Here is a 9646-nt window from a genome sequence, read left to right on the forward strand (position 1 = left end):
TGTGTTGTAGAAACTGATTTCATTAGTAGAATGAATCACCACACTGTGTTGTAGAAACTGGTTTCATTAATAGAATCACCACACTGTGTTGTAGAAACTGATTTCATTAGTAGAATGAATCACCACACTGTGTTGTAGAAACTGGTTTCATTAATAGAATCACCACACTGTGTTGTAGAAACTGGTTTCATTAGTAGAATGAATCACCACACTGTGTTGTAGAAACTGGTTTCATTAGTAGAATGAATCACCACACTGTGTTGTAGAAACTAGTTTCATTAATAGAATCACCACACTGTGTTGTAGAAACTGGTTTCATTAATAGAATGAATCACCACACTGTGTTGTAGAAACTGGTTTCATTAATAGAATGAATCACCACACTGCGTTGTAGAAACTGGTTTCATTAGTAGAATGAATCACCACACTGTGTTGTAGAAACTGGTTTCATTAGTAGAATCACCACACTGTGTTGTAGAAACTGGTTTCATTAGTAGAATGAATCACCACACTGTGTTGTAGAAACTGGTTTCATTAGTAGAATGAATCACCACACTGTGTTGTAGAAACTGGTTTCATTAGTAGAATGAATCACCACACTGTGTTGTAGAAACTGGTTTCATTAATAGAATCACCACACTGTGTTGTAGAAACTGGTTTCATTAGTAGAATGAATCACCACACTGTGATGTAGAAACTGGTTTCATTAGTAGAATGAATCACCACACTGTGTTGTAGAAACTGGTTTCATTAATAGAATGAATCACCACACTGTGTTGTAGAAACTGGTTTCATTAATAGAATCACCACACTGTGTTGTAGAAACTGATTTCATTAGTAGAATGAATCACCACACTGTGTTGTAGAAACTGGTTTCATTAATAGAATCACCACACTGTGTTGTAGAAACTGGTTTCATTAGTAGAATGAATCACCACACTGTGTTGTAGAAACTGGTTTCATTAGTAGAATGAATCACCACACTGTGTTGTAGAAACACTGAATCACCACACTGTGTTGTAGAAACTGGTTTCATTAGTAGAATGAATCACCACACTGTGTTGTAGAAACTGGTTTCATTAGTAGAATCACCACACTGTGTTGTAGAAACTGGTTTCATTAATAGAATCACCACACTGTGTTGTAGAAACTGATTTCATTAGTAGAATGAATCACCACACTGTGTTGTAGAAACTGGTTTCATTAATAGAATCACCACACTGTGTTGTAGAAACTGATTTCATTAGTAGAATGAATCACCACACTGTGTTGTAGAAACTGGTTTCATTAATAGAATCACCACACTGTGTTGTAGAAACTGGTTTCATTAGTAGAATGAATCACCACACTGTGTTGTAGAAACTGGTTTCATTAGTAGAATGAATCACCACACTGTGTTGTAGAAACTAGTTTCATTAATAGAATCACCACACTGTGTTGTAGAAACTGGTTTCATTAATAGAATGAATCACCACACTGTGTTGTAGAAACTAGTTTCATTAATAGAATCACCACACTGTGTTGTAGAAACTGGTTTCATTAATAGAATGAATCACCACACTGTGTTGTAGAAACTGGTTTCATTAATAGAATGAATCACCACACTGTGTTGTAGAAACTGGTTTCATTAATAGAATGAATCACCACACTGTGTTGTAGAAACTGGTTTCATTAATAGAATGAATCACCACACTGAGTTGTAGAAACTGGTTTCATTAGTAGAATGAATCACCACACTGTGTTGTAGAAACTGGTTTCATTAGTAGAATGAATCACCACATTGTGTTGTAGAAACTGGTTTCATTAGTAGAATGAATCACCACACTGTGTTGTAGAAACTGGTTTCATTAGTAGAATGAATCACCACACTGTGTTGTAGAAACTGGTTTCATTAGTAGAATGAATCACCACACTGTGTTGTAGAAACTGGTTTCATTAGTAGAATGAATCACCACACTGTGTTGTAGAAACTGGTTTCATTAGTAGAATGAATCACCACACTGTGTTGTAGAAACTGGTTTCATTAGTAGAATGAATCACCACACTGTGTTGTAGAAACTGGTTTCATTAGTAGAATGAATCACCAAACTGTGTTGTAGAAACTGGTTTCATTAGTAGAATGAATCACCACACTGAGTTGTAGAAACTGGTTTCATTAGTAGAATGAATCACCACACTGTGTTGTAGAAACTGGTTTCATTAATAGAATGAATCACCACACTGTGTTGTAGAAACTGGTTTCATTAATAGAATGAATCACCACACTGTGTTGTAGAAACTGGTTTCATTAATAGAATGAATCACCACACTGTGTTGTAGAAACTGGTTTCATTAATAGAATGAATCACCACACTGTGTTGTAGAAACTGGTTTCATTAGTAGAATGAATCACCACACTGTGTTGTAGAAACTGGTTTCATTAATAGAATGAATCACCACACTGAGTTGTAGAAACTGTTTTCATTAATAGAATGAATCACCACACTGTGTTGTAGAAACTGGTTTCATTAGTAGAATGAATCACCACACTGTGTTGTAGAAACTGGTTTCATTAGTAGAATGAATCACCACACTGTGTTGTAGAAACTGGTTTCATTAGTAGAATGAATCACCACACTGTGTTGTAGAAACTGGTTTCATTAGTAGAATGAATCACCACACTGAGTTGTAGAAACTGTTTTCATTAATAGAATGAATCACCACACTGTGTTGTAGAAACTGGTTTCATTAGTAGAATGAATCACCACACTGTGTTGTAGAAACTGGTTTCATTAGTAGAATGAATCACCACACTGAGTTGTAGAAACTGGTTTCATTAATAGAATGAATCACCACACTGTGTTGTAGAAACTGGTTTCATTAGTAGAATGAATCACCACACTGTGTTGTAGAAACTGGTTTCATTAGTAGAATGAATCACCACACTGTGTTGTAGAAACTGGTTTCATTAATAGAATGAATCACCACACTGTGTTGTAGAAACTGGTTTCATTAATAGAATGAATCACCACACTGTGTTGTAGAAACTGGTTTCATTAGTAGAATGAATCACCACACTGTGTTGTAGAAACTGGTTTCATTAGTAGAATCACCACACTGTGTTGTAGAAACTGGTTTCATTAGTAGAATGAATCACCACACTGTGTTGTAGAAACTGGTTTCATTAATAGAATGAATCACCACACTGTGTTGTAGAAACTGGTTTCATTAATAGAATGAATCACCACACTGTGTTGTAGAAACTGGTTTCATTAGTAGAATGAATCACCACATTGTGTTGTAGAAACTGGTTTCATTAGTAGAATGAATCACCACACTGTGTTGTAGAAACTGGTTTCATTAATAGAATGAATCACCACACTGTGTTGTAGAAACTGGTTTCATTAATAGAATGAATCACCACACTGCGTTGTAGAAACTGGTTTCATTAGTAGAATGAATCACCACACTGTGTTGTAGAAACTGGTTTCATTAGTAGAATGAATCACCACACTGTGTTGTAGAAACTGGTTTCATTAATAGAATCACCACACTGTGTTGTAGAAACTGGTTTCATTAGTAGAATGAATCACCACACTGTGTTGTAGAAACTGGTTTCATTAGTAGAATGAATCACCACACTGTGTTGTAGAAACTGGTTTCATTAATAGAATGAATCACCACACTGTGTTGTAGAAACTGGTTTCATTAATAGAATGAATCACCACACTGTGTTGTAGAAACTGGTTTCATTAGTAGAATGAATCACCACACTGTGTTGTAGAAACTGGTTTCATTAGAAGAATCACCACACTGTGTTGTAGAAACTGGTTTCATTAGTAGAATGAATCACCACACTGTGTTGTAGAAACTGGTTTCATTAGAAGAATCACCACACTGTGTTGTAGAAACTGGTTTCATTAATAGAATCACCACACTGTGTTGTAGAAACTGATTTCATTAGTAGAATGAATCACCACACTGTGTTGTAGAAACTGGTTTCATTAATAGAATCACCACACTGTGTTGTAGAAACTGATTTCATTAGTAGAATGAATCACCACACTGTGTTGTAGAAACTGGTTTCATTAATAGAATCACCACACTGTGTTGTAGAAACTGGTTTCATTAGTAGAATGAATCACCACACTGTGTTGTAGAAACTGGTTTCATTAGTAGAATGAATCACCACACTGTGTTGTAGAAACTAGTTTCATTAATAGAATCACCACACTGTGTTGTAGAAACTGGTTTCATTAATAGAATGAATCACCACACTGTGTTGTAGAAACTGGTTTCATTAATAGAATGAATCACCACACTGTGTTGTAGAAACTGGTTTCATTAGTAGAATGAATCACCACACTGTGTTGTAGAAACTGGTTTCATTAGTAGAATCACCACACTGTGTTGTAGAAACTGGTTTCATTAGTAGAATGAATCACCACACTGTGTTGTAGAAACTGGTTTCATTAGTAGAATGAATCACCACACTGTGTTGTAGAAACTGGTTTCATTAGTAGAATGAATCACCACACTGTGTTGTAGAAACTGGTTTCATTAATAGAATCACCACACTGTGTTGTAGAAACTGGTTTCATTAGTAGAATGAATCACCACACTGTGATGTAGAAACTGGTTTCATTAGTAGAATGAATCACCACACTGTGTTGTAGAAACTGGTTTCATTAATAGAATGAATCACCACACTGTGTTGTAGAAACTGGTTTCATTAATAGAATGAATCACCACACTGTGTTGTAGAAACTGGTTTCATTAGTAGAATGAATCACCACACTGTGTTGTAGAAACTGGTTTCATTAGTAGAATCACCACACTGTGTTGTAGAAACTGGTTTCATTAGTAGAATGAATCACCACACTGTGTTGTAGAAACTGGTTTCATTAGTAGAATCACCACACTGTGTTGTAGAAACTGGTTTCATTAATAGAATCACCACACTGTGTTGTAGAAACTGATTTCATTAGTAGAATGAATCACCACACTGTGTTGTAGAAACTGGTTTCATTAATAGAATCACCACACTGTGTTGTAGAAACTGATTTCATTAGTAGAATGAATCACCACACTGTGTTGTAGAAACTGGTTTCATTAATAGAATCACCACACTGTGTTGTAGAAACTGGTTTCATTAGTAGAATGAATCATCACACTGTGTTGTAGAAACTGGTTTCATTAGTAGAATGAATCACCACACTGTGTTGTAGAAACTAGTTTCATTAATAGAATCACCACACTGTGTTGTAGAAACTGGTTTCATTAATAGAATGAATCACCACACTGTGTTGTAGAAACTAGTTTCATTAATAGAATCACCACACTGTGTTGTAGAAACTGGTTTCATTAATAGAATGAATCACCACACTGTGTTGTAGAAACTGGTTTCATTAATAGAATGAATCACCACACTGTGTTGTAGAAACTGGTTTCATTAATAGAATGAATCACCACACTGTGTTGTAGAAACTGGTTTCATTAATAGAATGAATCACCACACTGAGTTGTAGAAACTGGTTTCATTAGTAGAATGAATCACCACACTGTGTTGTAGAAACTGGTTTCATTAGTAGAATGAATCACCACACTGTGTTGTAGAAACTGGTTTCATTAGTAGAATCACCACACTGTGTTGTAGAAACTGGTTTCATTAGTAGAATGAATCACCACACTGTGTTGTAGAAACTGGTTTCATTAGTAGAATGAATCACCACACTGTGTTGTAGAAACTGGTTTCATTAGTAGAATGAATCACCACACTGTGTTGTAGAAACTGGTTTCATTAGTAGAATGAATCACCACACTGTGTTGTAGAAACTGGTTTCATTAATAGAATCACCACACTGTGTTGTAGAAACTGGTTTCATTAGTAGAATGAATCACCACACTGTGATGTAGAAACTGGTTTCATTAGTAGAATGAATCACCACACTGTGTTGTAGAAACTGGTTTCATTAATAGAATGAATCACCACACTGTGTTGTAGAAACTGGTTTCATTAATAGAATGAATCACCACACTGTGTTGTAGAAACTGGTTTCATTAGTAGAATGAATCACCACACTGTGTTGTAGAAACTGGTTTCATTAGTAGAATCACCACACTGTGTTGTAGAAACTGGTTTCATTAGTAGAATGAATCACCACACTGTGTTGTAGAAACTGGTTTCATTAGTAGAATCACCACACTGTGTTGTAGAAACTGGTTTCATTAATAGAATCACCACTGTTTAGAAACTGATTTCATTAGTAGAATGAATCACCACACTGTGTTGTAGAAACTGGTTTCATTAATAGAATCACCACACTGTGTTGTAGAAACTGATTTCATTAGTAGAATGAATCACCACACTGTGTTGTAGAAACTGGTTTCATTAATAGAATCACCACACTGTGTTGTAGAAACTGGTTTCATTAGTAGAATGAATCACCACACTGTGTTGTAGAAACTGGTTTCATTAGTAGAATGAATCACCACACTGTGTTGTAGAAACTAGTTTCATTAATAGAATCACCACACTGTGTTGTAGAAACTGGTTTCATTAATAGAATGAATCACCACACTGTGTTGTAGAAACTGGTTTCATTAATAGAATGAATCACCACACTGCGTTGTAGAAACTGGTTTCATTAGTAGAATGAATCACCACACTGTGTTGTAGAAACTGGTTTCATTAGTAGAATCACCACACTGTGTTGTAGAAACTGGTTTCATTAGTAGAATGAATCACCACACTGTGTTGTAGAAACTGGTTTCATTAGTAGAATGAATCACCACACTGTGTTGTAGAAACTGGTTTCATTAGTAGAATGAATCACCACACTGTGTTGTAGAAACTGGTTTCATTAATAGAATCACCACACTGTGTTGTAGAAACTGGTTTCATTAGTAGAATGAATCACACACACTGTGATGTAGAAACTGGTTTCATTAGTAGAATGAATCACCACACTGTGTTGTAGAAACTGGTTTCATTAATAGAATGAATCACCACACTGTGTTGTAGAAACTGGTTTCATTAGTAGAATGAATCACCACACTGTGTTGTAGAAACTGGTTTCATTAGTAGAATCACCACACTGTGTTGTAGAAACTGGTTTCATTAGTAGAATGAATCACCACACTGTGTTGTAGAAACTGGTTTCATTAGTAGAATCACCACACTGTGTTGTAGAAACTGGTTTCATTAATAGAATCACCACACTGTGTTGTAGAAACTGATTTCATTAGTAGAATGAATCACCACACTGTGTTGTAGAAACTGGTTTCATTAATAGAATCACCACACTGTGTTGTAGAAACTGATTTCATTAGTAGAATGAATCACCACACTGTGTTGTAGAAACTGGTTTCATTAATAGAATCACCACACTGTGTTGTAGAAACTGGTTTCATTAGTAGAATGAATCACCACACACTGTGTTGTAGAAACTGGTTTCATTAGTAGAATGAATCACCACACTGTGTTGTAGAAACTAGTTTCATTAATAGAATGAATCACCACACTGTGTTGTAGAAACTGGTTTCATTAATAGAATGAATCACCACACTGTGTTGTAGAAACTAGTTTCATTAATAGAAGAATCACCACACTGTGTTGTAGAAACTGGTTTCATTAATAGAATGAATCACCACACTGTGTTGTAGAAACTGGTTTCATTAATAGAATGAATCACCACACTGTGTTGTAGAAACTGGTTTCATTAATAGAATGAATCACCACACTGTGTTGTAGAAACTGGTTTCATTAATAGAATGAATCACCACACTGAGTTGTAGAAACTGGTTTCATTAGTAGAATGAATCACCACACTGTGTTGTAGAAACTGGTTTCATTAGTAGAATGAATCACCACATTGTGTTGTAGAAACTGGTTTCATTAGTAGAATGAATCACCACACTGTGTTGTAGAAACTGGTTTCATTAGTAGAATGAATCACCACACTGTGTTGTAGAAACTGGTTTCATTAGTAGAATGAATCACCACACTGTGTTGTAGAAACTGGTTTCATTAGTAGAATGAATCACCACACTGTGTTGTAGAAACTGGTTTCATTAGTAGAATGAATCACCACACTGTGTTGTAGAAACTGGTTTCATTAGTAGAATGAATCACCACACTGTGTTGTAGAAACTGGTTTCATTAGTAGAATGAATCACCAAACTGTGTTGTAGAAACTGGTTTCATTAGTAGAATGAATCACCACACTGAGTTGTAGAAACTGGTTTCATTAGTAGAATGAATCACCACACTGTGTTGTAGAAACTGGTTTCATTAATAGAATGAATCACCACACTGTGTTGTAGAAACTGGTTTCATTAATAGAATGAATCACCACACTGTGTTGTAGAAACTGGTTTCATTAATAGAATGAATCACCACACTGTGTTGTAGAAACTGGTTTCATTAATAGAATGAATCACCACACTGTGTTGTAGAAACTGGTTTCATTAGTAGAATGAATCACCACACTGTGTTGTAGAAACTGGTTTCATTAGTAGAATGAATCACCACACTGTGTTGTAGAAACTGGTTTCATTAGTAGAATGAATCACCACACTGAGTTGTAGAAACTGTTTTCATTAATAGAATGAATCACCACACTGTGTTGTAGAAACTGGTTTCATTAGTAGAATGAATCACCACACTGTGTTGTAGAAACTGGTTTCATTAGTAGAATGAATCACCACACTGAGTTGTAGAAACTGGTTTCATTAATAGAATGAATCACCACACTGTGTTGTAGAAACTGGTTTCATTAGTAGAATGAATCACCACACTGTGTTGTAGAAACTGGTTTCATTAATAGAATGAATCACCACACTGTGTTGTAGAAACTGGTTTCATTAATAGAATGAATCACCACACTGTGTTGTAGAAACTGGTTTCATTAATAGAATGAATCACCACACTGTGTTGTAGAAACTGGTTTCATTAGTAGAATGAATCACCACACTGTGTTGTAGAAACTGGTTTCATTAATAGAATGAATCACCACACTGTGTTGTAGAAACTGGTTTAATTTAGAAATCATTGATCGTGTTATTATTGGTTCTTCTTGGTGTTTGTAAATATTGTAGAATGTTTATTTGTCAAAATCTTGACTCAACAATCTTGTTTGTGTATAAACTCAATTCAACTGAATGAAAAGATGTGACAGATGTGACTAATAAAGGATCATCAACCAGATGGAAGAAGAGAGGTGGAAATGTTTTAATATTGATCACACTATGACAGTACAGTAATAGATGGAAGAAGAGAGGTGGAAATGTTTTAATATTGATCACACTATGACAGTACAGTAATAGATGGAAGAAGAGAGGTGGAAATGTTTTAATATTGATCACAATATGACAGTACAGTAATAGATGGAAGAAGAGAGGTGGAAATGTTTTAATATTGATCACACTATGACAGTACAGTAATAGATGGAAGAAGAGAGGTGGAAATGTTTTAATATTGATGTCACGTTCTGACCTTTATTTCCTTTTGTTTTGTATTCATTATTTAGTATGGTCAGGGCGTGAGTTGGGGTGGGCAGTCTATGTTTGATTTTCTATGATTTGGGGATTTCTATGTTTCGGCCTAGTATGGTTCTCAATCAGAGGCAGGTGTCATTAGTTGTCTCTGATTGAGAATCATACTTAG

This window comes from Oncorhynchus nerka, unplaced genomic scaffold, assembly GCF_034236695.1.
Source record: "Oncorhynchus nerka isolate Pitt River unplaced genomic scaffold, Oner_Uvic_2.0 unplaced_scaffold_701, whole genome shotgun sequence".
Taxonomy (NCBI): Eukaryota; Metazoa; Chordata; class Actinopteri; order Salmoniformes; family Salmonidae; genus Oncorhynchus; species Oncorhynchus nerka.